The sequence below is a fragment of the Apodemus sylvaticus genome, chromosome 16 (assembly GCF_947179515.1).
Source record: "Apodemus sylvaticus chromosome 16, mApoSyl1.1, whole genome shotgun sequence".
NCBI classification, from domain to species: domain Eukaryota; kingdom Metazoa; phylum Chordata; class Mammalia; order Rodentia; family Muridae; genus Apodemus; species Apodemus sylvaticus.
This window is the reverse complement of record NC_067487.1, coordinates 89298683-89310986: the sequence shown is the minus strand read 5'-3', so window position 1 is coordinate 89310986 and position 12304 is coordinate 89298683. Positions and strand designations below refer to the sequence as shown.

At 37.5% G+C, this 12304-nt stretch overlaps 1 pseudogene; it reads left to right on the top strand.

Moving 5' to 3' along the window:
• Nucleotides 1–3681: 3681 nt before the first annotated feature.
• LOC127666715 (leukocyte immunoglobulin-like receptor subfamily B member 4A) lies at nt 3682–5839 on the top strand (annotated as a pseudogene).
• Nucleotides 5840–12304: the final 6465 nt, after the last annotated feature.

Here is a 12304-nt window from a genome sequence, read left to right as displayed (position 1 = left end):
AATTAACTTTGCTACCTGGTATCTGTGTAGTAAATCTTCCATTTCAGCCATGTTTTCTAGTATTTTGTTTGATTGTTTTAGTAAATGCTTTTGTGGTAGAATCTGATTATTATTTTAATTTCATCAGTTTTTCCCTTTTACTGTCTGATTTTTATTTTATTTTATTTTATTTTATTTTTTGATTTGGGTACTGTTTCTGTGCCCTCTGATTAGTCTGGTTAAGGGTTATCTATTTTCTCAAAGAACACCCTCGTGGTTTTGCTGATTCTTTTTATAATTCTTTTTGTTTATACTTGGTTGACTTCAGCCTTGAGTTGGATTATTTCCTGACATCTACTCCTCTTGGGTGCATTTGCTCTTTTGTTCTAGAGCTTTCATTTGTGCTGTCATGGTGCTAGTGTATGCTTCTTCCAGTTTCTTTTTGGAGGCGTTTTGATATCATGTCCCTTCATTTTCATTAAATTCTATAGTGTCTTAATTCTTTATTTCTTCCTTGACAATGGTAGAGTATTGTTCAGCTTCCATATGTTTATAGCCTTTCTGTTACTTTTGTTGCTATTGAAGACTTAGTCTGTGGTAATCTGATATAGTACAAGGGAGTATTTCAATCTTTTTTTTTCTGTTGTGGCCTGTTTTGAAAGCATTTGTGTGGTCAATGTCAGAGAAGGTGCCATGAGGTCCTGAGAAGAAGATACATCATTTTGTTTTAGAATGAAATGTACTATAGTTAATTGTAAAATCCATTTGGTTCATCATTTCTGTTAGTTTCACTGTGTCTCTGTTTAGTTTCTGTTTCAATGACATGTACAGTGATGAAAGTGGGGTGCTGAAGTTTTCCACTATTATTGTGTAGGGTTAAATGTGTGTTTTGACCAGTAATAAAGTTTCTTTTATGAATCTGGGTACCCTTACTTTAGGGGGAGAGATGTTCAGCATTGAGTCTTTTTCTTGGTGGATTTTCTGTTGGACGAATGCTGAGTGTCCTTTCTCATCTCACTGATAAATTTTTGGTTGAAAGTCTATTGGTTGTCATCTCCAGCTTGTTTCTTGGTACCATTTCCTTGGAAGATCCTTTTCCAGCCTTTTACTCTGAGGTAGCGTCAGTCTTTGTTATGAAGGAGTCTTTATGCTGTAAAATGCTAGATCATCTTGGTATATTCAGTCTGATAGCCTATGTATTTTTATTAGTGAGTTGAATCCATTGTTATGTGCATGTGGTTCTCTCCTTTTGTCTTTGTTGTGAGTCGATTAATATCTTATGTCTTGTTTTTGTTTTTTTGTTTTTGTTTTTGGTATACACACCATCATTGTGTTGGGGTTTTCCTTCTAGAATTTTCTGTAGAATTGGATTGGTAGATAGATATTTTATTAATTTTGTTTTTTCCTGAAATTCTTCAGTCTCTCTATTTATATTGATTTAATGTTTTGCTTGGTATTGTAGCTTTTGCTGGCATTTGTGTTCTCTTAGAGTATGTATGACCTCTGACCGGGCTCTTCTGTTTAGAATCCTTATAGGTCTTCCTTTATATGTTACTTGACCACATTTCAATTGTAGTTTTGAATAGTCTCTCTTTGTTCTGTGCATTCAGTGTGTTGATTCTTACATAACAAGAGGATTTTCTTTTCTTGTCAAATTTATTTGTTGTTCTATAGGCTTCTTGTACAATTATCATCTCCTCCTATAGGTTGGGTAAGTTTTCTTCTATGATTTGGTTGAAAAATTTTCAGGTCCTTTGATCTGGTAATGTTCACTCTCTTCTCTCCCTGTTATTATAAGATTTGATCTTTTCATTGTATCCTGGATTTCCTGGATGTTTTGGATTAAAAGTTTCTCAAGATTAGAAATTGTGTTGACAGTTGTGTCAATCTCTTTTAAGATATCTTCTGCACCTGATAATGGGTATTTCAAGCTCCACCCATTTATCTAAAGCATTTATCTTCTCCTATCTTTCCAGATGAGATATAATGGGAGAGAGATGGTGATTTTTGTCTCAGCTTTAAGAAATGTGGAGAAAATTTATTTATTGTTTATTTTTTGTTTCTATCTTCAGAATTCCAAAAGTACATTATGAAATTCCATTATATCAATGATAACAGATATAACTTATTTAGTATGGAGAGACATAGATTGTGTTGGGAACATTGTATTTGATTGAATGTTAAGATTTATCATGTTCTGAAAAATATGGCTACTTTTTCTTTATTAGTTGCATTAAAACATGTCTTCTGTGAATTTTACAGTTTTGGTTTTCATTACATTCCTTTAACTATAAATATTATATGGTCTGAAGACTACATAATCACTACGTTCTTCATTTTCTCTATGTAATATACAGGCAGGTGGAGAAAGGGAAATGTTGATATTCTAGTTATAGATGCTGAACTGAGACTATATGTACGCCAGTAGTTCAAGAATAATTAAAACCACAATGGTTTGTGTAATTCAGTGAAAGGGACAAACAATTCACTACCCACACAAGAGTTAATACTGCTAAAAACAGATAATTAATGACAACTAAATGTGCAATCACAAACTAATGATTGTAATGGTTATTACACAACTAAAGGCCACTTACATGAACATGGGAATTTTTTTTTAATCTATGCCACCAACAAAACCCTCTAAGTCATTTACTCTTATTTACGTATTTCAAGAATTAATAATAGCTGCATGAGCACTCATGTTGTGAAAATCTCCCATTTTCCATAATAAATTGCTTATATGAATAGTACACAAAAAATGTGTTGACATCACAGGTACTGATATTGGAAAAGGAAACCCCATCTTTCTTTCAAGGCATCCTCAGAGGATAAATATCCTCAATGCACAGGCATCCTGAGGACATGTTACTACTATTATCTTTTGGGCTAATAGAAGCCAGTTACTATAGTTCAGGTGGAAGAATGGATGATTACGGTACTAAACTGAATAATAAATCCAAAGGTTCCTACATTCTCATGCCCAGAAAGTAAAGTTAAAATTCTAGAATAAGAAAGACCTTAAGTTAATAATCTTTCAGGATGATCTAAGTCTTGTGGTATCCACACATTTACAACATCTTGATAGTGCATGCATGTAGAAAAAGGGGTCAGCCTCACAGAAACAAGAAAAAAAGAGAGAAAAGTCTTGGTAAAATGTTGTTCCCTAGTTGCAATGGATCAGGACAATTTGGCATAGTGAAGGAGACCACTGGAGCATAGCCAGCAATGAGAGCTGACGTGCTATGAGATAAACCTTCAGGAACATATGATTAGAGTCTGTGAAGCCCCTTTGGATTACATCCTCCAATTGAAAGAGCATGGATGGCTCTTGTCTTAGAACACAGTCTTGGTTTGGACCAACATCACATTTCCCTAACCTGCATGTATAATTGTTTCTAGTTTAAAAAATAATGTCCTTCCTTTTGAATGTACTCTGGCTTGGAAAACAGAGGGATGGTGGGAAATCTTTGAGAAATAGAAAAAAAAGTTCTTTAAAAGCATGTCAGAGACCTGAGTGAGTGATGACTCAATCCTCTCTACTGAGGAAAATACAGAAGTTACTCCTGTAATAGCTATGATGTTAAAAAACCCCAACAGGAAGGACCTGCACACAAGATGATATCTGTATAGTGCCTGATGTTACAGAATATTTGCCAGACTGGCCCAGGAGAACATCTACGGACACTGCTAGGACTCCCCATGATGGCCATACTCACAGGGCTGTTGTACCTGGGTGAGATATGAACAGGGGGTGTGGATGCTTACGTCTGTAAGGGAAACTACTCAACAGCCAGGTTTAATTTCACATTGACAACCTGGGGGATCCCATCTGCCTCTCAATGTGAAAAAGTCTGAGAGAAAATTTTCTTTCAGGTCTTATTGTGGAACCCAGGACTGCAGTACAGGCAGGTGAGTGTCTCCAGCCATCCCCAGATTTGATTCTTTACTATGATGAGAAAATCTCTATTTTACTGTCTAGAGGGTCCAATATTCACAATGGTAGTGGGGGAAAAAGCATTGATGTGATAATGTCTTCTTCCATGGGAGTGTTGTGTTCTAAGATATGATGTCTGAAGGAAGATGTTCTGGGACTCAGCCTTTGATTTCTTCACAGAACACCTCCCAAAGCCAATTATCTGGGCTGAGCTATGCTCTGTGTTTGCCTTACATACACCTGTGATTATCTGGTGTCAGGGTTCCTATGAGGACCGGGAGTATCGTCTGTATAAAGGGAGAAATGTAGATCCTTGGGACACTCAATTCCCTCTGGAAGCCAGGAATAAGGCCAAGTTCAACATTCAATACATGACAATCGCCTATGCAGGCATCTATAAGTGTTATTATAAGAGTGATGCTGGATTTTCAGAGCACAGTGATGCCATGGACTTGGTTGTGACAGGTGAGTGGACACTCAAGGAACCCAGCACGTGCTTTCTCCTAAGATGGAAATCTATTCTCCAGGAGCTCTTCTCTCAGAGTCCAATCCTGGACGACAATGTGTGTAACTCATGATAATGTCACATTCTACTTCTTGTATCCCAGGAACGTATGGAAATCCAAGCCTGTCAGTCTGGCCCAGCCCTGATGTGACCTCTGGAGTTTTCATAGCCTTTATGTGTAGCTCACACATAGGATTTGGCAGATACATTCTGATCCAGGAAGGAAAACACCACCTGTTATGGATCCTGGACTCACAGTATCAGGACAATTATTCATTCCAGGCTATGTTTGTTGTGGACTCTTTTACTCCCAAACACAATGGAACATTCAGATGTTATGGCTTTTTTAAGAATAAACCTCAGGTGTGGTCAAACTCAAGTGACCCCCTGACCTCATGGTCTCAGGTAATGTTCTCACATTGTTCTCTTTCCTAAGATGATCTCTTGCTTAGAATAGGAGGGAGGATGTCGTCATTTAAAAAAAATCTTTTTGATACAAAAAACATTTATCCCTCATTATAAGTTTATTACTCAGCATCTCCTGAAGTAAGTTCCTCCAGCATTCACTATAGATTAGAAGAAGTGTTTGAGGGAAACGTACAATTCACCAAGTAATTAGATGTTGTCACTATACTATTTAGATTTCTACTATTTTCTTAAATCACCATGATGTAAAACAATACATAGAGAAAAGAGTTTATTCCATTTGATAGCTTATAGTCCATCATGGAAAGAATTAGGGGGATATACTCAAAGTAGTAACTGAAGCATAAGCCATGATTTAGTACTGTTACAGGCTTTCTCCCCAATACCTACTAAATTGCTTTAACCTCAAGATCCAACTCACCAGGGTCAAAATCACCCATTGATATTTGGCCTTACCACATCAATTGTCAATAAATCAGAAATCTTTCCACATTTTTCCTGCAAGTCAATATGATACACATTTTTTGAAGTTTCACTGATGACTCTAGGTCATATAAAGTTAGCAAAAAATCTAAACAGAACATGCCTTCAGTGCTATAATTAGTCCTTCATTCTCAATTGTCTTTACTTCCTAAAATACTGTGCCTAAACTCATGGTAATTGCTACTCAACAGAGGCATTTGGTATTCATAATGTACACAGTCAGTCAAGTAATTGTCAGTCCCTGAGAGTTTCTATCCTCTCCAGCATTAAATGAATGCTTTTTGGAGTATTGGCTGTGAGAGTTGTGATCTTTACAAATGTCCAAGAACCCATAGGCACAAAATTTGTATACAACAACATTATATCTGAATGAACTTATGGTGCAAAATGAGGACCCACAGAACAAGGCAGGACATAGTCAAGAGCTGGGAGCTCAAACATTCACTTCTCCTTCCATTTTAGCAGATGCCAAAGAGAAGTCCCCTACCCACACTGAAGATGGGAAGTGATGACTCTCCTGGAGGGGATACACATTGTGTTGAGATATGTTGGTGAAGCTTTCAGTGAAGTTCAGAAATTGGGCAACTGGACTTGCTCTCCACTTAGATGACTGATTCCTTACATAGCTTATGGTCCAATATCTTTCTCTACTTGTATTTCAGGCCCTTTTTTACTCCACCTTTTATTTCCTGCTTTCATGAAAACATTGAATAATTTTTTTTCTAGGCTCCATCTCCATGAACAAATTTTAACGAGTATTTAATGGATATCACAATGTCATTTTGAGATTCTGACTGAGGAAAAACCTCTTCACTGACCTTTTATCTTATTTCTGCAAATTAAAACAACAGATTTTCCCATACTTTGACATAATTTACTCAAATTCTTTCATTCTTTGTGAACTCAGACAATGAGAACATTCAGAAAGCATGAACAATTAAGAAGCAGGTGAGAAAGAAATTTCCAAATTAAGAGATAGGCACAAAGAGTCTAGTTCTTTCAGGGAGAGGGAGCCTCTATACACAACAATTTAGTGCTAGAAAATTTTGGCGTGACTTTAATTCTCTGACTTCTTTATACAGAAACCCCATCCTCACACCACCAAGGTCACACAGTTGAAAATCTCATCAGAATGCTTTTAGCTGCCTTGGTTCTTGTGACTCTAGTGATGGTGCTGTTAGAGGCTTGGACCTTCAAGAAAGTGGAACAAGATTCAACCAGGAGATAAACAAGAAAGACTACTAGGCTCCACACCTGAACAGACAACTGAAACGTGTTGAGCGATCCCATACATGTGTGTAAAACCTGGGTATTCCTTAAGGTTTTATACTCAGAGAAGGTCAATGTAATAAGCATATTCTGAGTGTGGGGAATTACGGGGATTACATTCAGGAGGATCTGGTTTGTTCCTCTCTGCTCCTCTCCCCACACTTCACTGTGAATATTTGCTCCCTTCTTCTCTTTTGAACACCAGGTGTTATGCATGCTCTGAAACTTTCGGTCAGCTTCAAATAACATTTCCTCTAAATTTCCTGAGTCAATATTGTTCATCATGAGCCTTTACCTTTATCACTGAGAAAGACAACAACCATACTCACAGTTAGTACATCTCCTCAAACTTCAGAGAAGTTAGGGCAATTATTCTGAAGCTGTGCACTTTTCACATCATTTTGCACTAGCACTCATGAAACACCATTTTATTAAACAAGGTGTCCACTCCATATTTGCTAATCATTATGTGCATTACTTCAAATGATCTCATAATCCCAAGTTAAAGTCATATGTGGGTGGTTCTATGTTATGGACAGTCCCAGCCAGAACTAAATCCAAGGGAGAATTCTGGATATCAGGAGAGGTAACAGGTCCAGTGGGTAACAAACAGACACAACCACACACAGAAGCAACTGGAATCTGAATTTTTTTTTTTGGTATCTCCTAGTCCAGTCCAGTTAACATCTCAAAATAAGCATCACATTCATCTGTTAAAGCTTCAGTTTTCTCAGGCAGTACAGGGTGTTTACACATAGTCCGTCCATAATCCGGTTGGACAATTGGCACATGCATTTACACTGCTTCATCTTGGCCCTGCTGTCGTGCTAGCCTGGGACCTGGTGAAGGGCGGGTCCCTGGCCTAGCTTCCCAGTGTTGATTGTGGCATTGCAGAGCTTGGGAAGCTGCCTGGCTCCGCTGTCTTCCAAGAGCACCTCTGCCTAGTTGGCCCACTGCATTCTTCACTGTGCCATGCCAGGGGCCACCACAAGCCACCAGAGATCAGCTCTGGTAGCCACCTCTAGCCCCCAGCTCAGTGAACTAACCAGTTGCAGCCCTTAGGCCCAGCCCGGTGAACTAACTAAATAACTACCCAGTGTCTCTCTGAGTAAAAAGTATCTACAGTCTCCTGAATCACACCTGGATAAGCTAAAAAATGTTGTTTTGCCCAAGGACTACCTGGGTGGGGTCTGCAAAGTTCCTCACAGGCTTCCATTGCTATTCAGGTAAGCCTGGGTAGAGATAGCCCTGCAAGGATGACTAAAAACAAAAAGAAATCTGCGACTTTAGAGTTCCTGGAGAATTCTACAGCCTGGTAAAAAATGCTTTTTCTACCATATTTGGAGTCATACTACAATATATCAGATATATATATATATATATCCAAAATGTAATTACATAAATGATTGGAACAAAGTGTTGCAGAACATTTTTGGTTGCAAGATGGATTCTTTTATATTTTAATATGCTCGGTATTACTTAGTTCTGGACACTAGGAAGGAGAGTTTCAGTAGTATAGTAAATTGCCAACTGAGATTTTTAGCTTCTGTACTTACAGGGTGTTCCACAAATTTCCCAGGAGACATTTCTCACCTCTGTCTGTAAAAATTTGTTTTACAGATATCACTGGGTCACTCTGGCAGTTCTGAAGTGATACATACTTGTAATTTGAAATCTCACTCTTCACTGATGTTTACTCCAAAAGTATTTTTTTAATGCCCCCTTAGTATACCTGGGTATAATCATTAATTCTGAATATTAACTTTCCCCCTAATTAGGGAAGCAAGGTTTCTTTTTAAAGACAATTTATTAATTCCTTGAAAATCTCATGCAATATATTTTGAGCATATTTCTATCCTCTCCACAGCTTCTCTCCAATAGTCCCTTATGTGCATACATTTTAAGAGCTTCTGGGAAGATAAAATAATTTGTGTAAAATTAAACCTTTATTCCTTGTTAGCAGATGTTGAGTGACATATCTCTTTGACAACTTATTTATTTTAACAAAAAATATGCACAAATTATTTACTGTACTTGTCTGAGAAGGAGCACATCGTGTCTTCCTCATTTCCACAGGGCATTTCTGACTTAATCTATTAATATAATGTTACTTCCAACTTCTTCAAGTGTGATTTCATTAAAAAGATGTTGTTCTATATCCCTATGTTCCTGTGGGAATTTATGAGTATTGGCCATACGACAATAAAAGTAGTGCTTCTACCTTGATCTTCATATTTATTGTTCTCTAAATTCATGTTGTTCCCATGAATGGCATTGCTGTATTCTTAAAGAGTTAATATTTGTTAACAGTTATGTGGTATACTCCTATTTATACAACACTGGATACTCTCAAATTATTCATTATGTATTATTAAGTTCTAATTTGAGATATGACCAAAAGCACTCTTTGTCAATGTTTTCATTCCTAATATGTTATAGGGTCAACAAAGCAGCAGGGCAGAGTTTCAAGAGGGAAATTATCAAACCAACTTTACATATGTTGTCAGTTCCAAGTGACATATCACAATGAAGTGCATAAATGAATATTATTATGGATTTTTGATTTTTATTGTATCACTATTTCACATATTGATATAATGGATTTGCTAACTGAAAGAATCTTATTTTCTTACAGCCTATTCTTTCCCTTATAATTAGGTACAATATGGGAGGCTTACAGGAGAAAACTGGAAGCTTTCTGAACTGTTAAGCATGTTTAAAAGTAGCTTGTGAGGAGGAATGCACAGTGTGTTCTCAGTTAGCTAATGATAACAAGGAGCTCGTGTTTTGTGCTTTAAACAGCTGGTGGAATTTAGAGTTATGGTATATTATATATCATTTTCTCATTGCAGATCTTATCCAAGTATCTACTTTATGAATCCAAGTATCTGATTTATATTCATTATTCAGAGAGACATAGATTGTAGAAACACTAGTGTCTGAAATCTAGACCAAATATGCACCTGTAATATAATAGCTCTGTAAATATCACCTTGAGACATAAAATTCAACATTAATCATAACTAAATTCTTTCTTTAGTTAAAATATAAATAACCTATTAAAGATCATTTACAAAAGAAGCAACGAAAGCAATAGCATGTAATGTCAGTTCTTCCAGCTTTCTCATACAGGCTGGGCAAAGCAGGACGCAAATAATTATTCTATGTAAGCCAACAACACCAAGAAGCATGATATGTCCATGTTACATTTTGATGGCTGGCTGAAAATAGCCAATGTTACTTTTTATTATTTCTTTCATTTATATATATTTTTTCACTTTACATCCAGGGTGCTCTCACCCCTGACCCCTTTTCTCCCAGTCTCAACTTCCCAAATCACTCCACTCAATAGATCCCCCCTTAAGCTCACAGGAAATACCCCCTTAGCTACAACGAAGCCTTGGGGCATCAAGTCTAGGCAAGGCAAATCATGTCCTTTCCCAAAGAAACACAACACATCAGTTCAGGTAGAGATAAGTGTTCTGACAAAAGAATCAGAAACATCCCCACATGATTTTTAAAGGGTCCAAATTATGTACTTGAGTTAATTTTATATCCAGCCACTTTCCTGAATTTGTTTCTGAGCTGTAGAAGTTCTCTGGTTGGATTTTGGAGGTTTCTTACATATACTATCATATCATTTGCAAATAGTGACACCTTTACTTTTTCTTTGCCCTAATCTCCTTTTGTTGTCTTATTGTTTCAGCTAGAAATTCAAATGCTCTATTGAATACATATGGGGAGAGTGAGCATCCTTGTCTTTACCCTGATTTTAGTGGGGTTTCTTCAAATGTCTCTCCATTGAATTTGAGATTGTATGTTGGTTTGCTGTGTATTGCTTTTATTATCTTCAGGTACCTGATCTCAATACTTTTCAAAAGAAGGGGTGTTAAATATTGTCAAGTTGTGGCTTCAGTGAAAGAAGATGCTGCTAATCCATGAGAGACTTGAGGTCTCAAGGTTTGTGGAGGACTATTGTGGTGCCGGTGAGGGCTGGGACATCCTCTTGGAGAAGGGGTAAAGGTATGGGTTTGGGAATAGTCAGACAGCAGACCAGGAAGGGGATAAAGTCTGGACTGTACAAAAGGATTAAAGAATAAAAATAAATAACTTTTAAAAAGAATTCAAATGAAGACCATGCTGCATATCTGACACACATGGGTACCAGACCTGTGTCCAACCTCTGCATGATCATTGGTTGTTGGCTCAGTCTCTGTGAAACCCATGGACCAAGGTTTGTTGATTCTGTAGGTATTTTTTGGTATACTTGACACATTTTATATCACTTAATTCTCTCCCTGATTCTTCCAAAATACTCTCTAAGCAACACCTGAGGTTTGTTTTTGAGTCTCTGCATCTGTTTACACTAGCTACTGGATCTCTCTAAGGAGACAGTTATGTTAGTCTCTTTTGTGCAAGTATAACAGAGTGTCATTAATAGTGACGATCTTTGGCTCGATGCCATGGGATGGGTTTTAATTTGAGCAACTCAATGGTTGTCCATTCAGGGAACCACTGATCCATCTTTATCCATGTGAATCTTGTCATCAGGGCCAAATATCAGCCCTAGGGTCTGTGGTTTGGGTGATGTCTTCCTTCCTCCACTGGAAGTCTCACCTGGCTATAAGTTGTGGCCACTTCAGTCTCCATGTCCACTCTGCTATGAATCTTAATTAAGGTCACCCAATGAACTCCTGTGAGCATCAGCATCTCAGGTCTCCCATTAATCCCAGAGACAAATATTTATTTTGGTAAACCAAAAACAGTATGACTCATAGGAATCCCATACTATATGTAGAAAATTGAAATTAAGAAGTGTTTACTTACTTTTAAAAGTCACGCTAACCGTTTAAATTTAGATCAACTCATAACAGAAGAATGCATGCATTCTGAGTTCAGGAGATTGGATAACAGCATACTGAGTCCTCAGTATATTTAATACAAAAGGAAGAAAAGTATGTTCATAATCCCTTGGAACTGAGATAAATGAAATTATTTTATTATTATTAATTGATTGATTTATTACATCCCAATTGCTGTACCAACCTTGTCCCTCCTTACAGTGTTCTTCACCTCATCCCTGGGTATTCCCTGACCCTAGTGTATCAAGTCTCTGCAGGATTAGGCACATCCAGACCCATTGAGACCACACAAGGCAGTCTAATACTACATAAATTCCAGGGAGCCTTGGACAAGTCTTTTTATTATTATTATTTTATTTTTTTGGTGGCTCAATCTCTCCGAGCGCCGAGGTGTACATTTTAGTTGACACTGTAAGTCGTCAGGGCCTCAATCTTTCCCCAAACTCACCTGTGTGATCCCCAATATCCACCTGAAGTATAGCTGTGGGAATCTGAATCTTTCTTAGTCAGCTGCTAATTAACAGCCTCTGAGAAGACAGCTATGCTAGACTCCTCTCTGCCACCACAGCATTGAATCACTAATAGTGCCAGGGATTGGTGCCTGCCTATGAGATCAGTCTCAAGTTGGGCCTTTTCAGCCATACCTTCAGTCTGTGCTCCATTTTTTTTACCTGCATTTCTTTTGAACAGGATATATTTTGCCCTCTCCAAAACAGGGCAGATGTTTTCTAGGTGAGTTTGTGTTCCCATCCTTCCACTGGGAGTCCTGTCTTGTTGTCTCTTTAGATTTCTTATTCCAACTGTTAGGTATTTCTGCTAAGGTCATCTACAATGAGTCCTGGT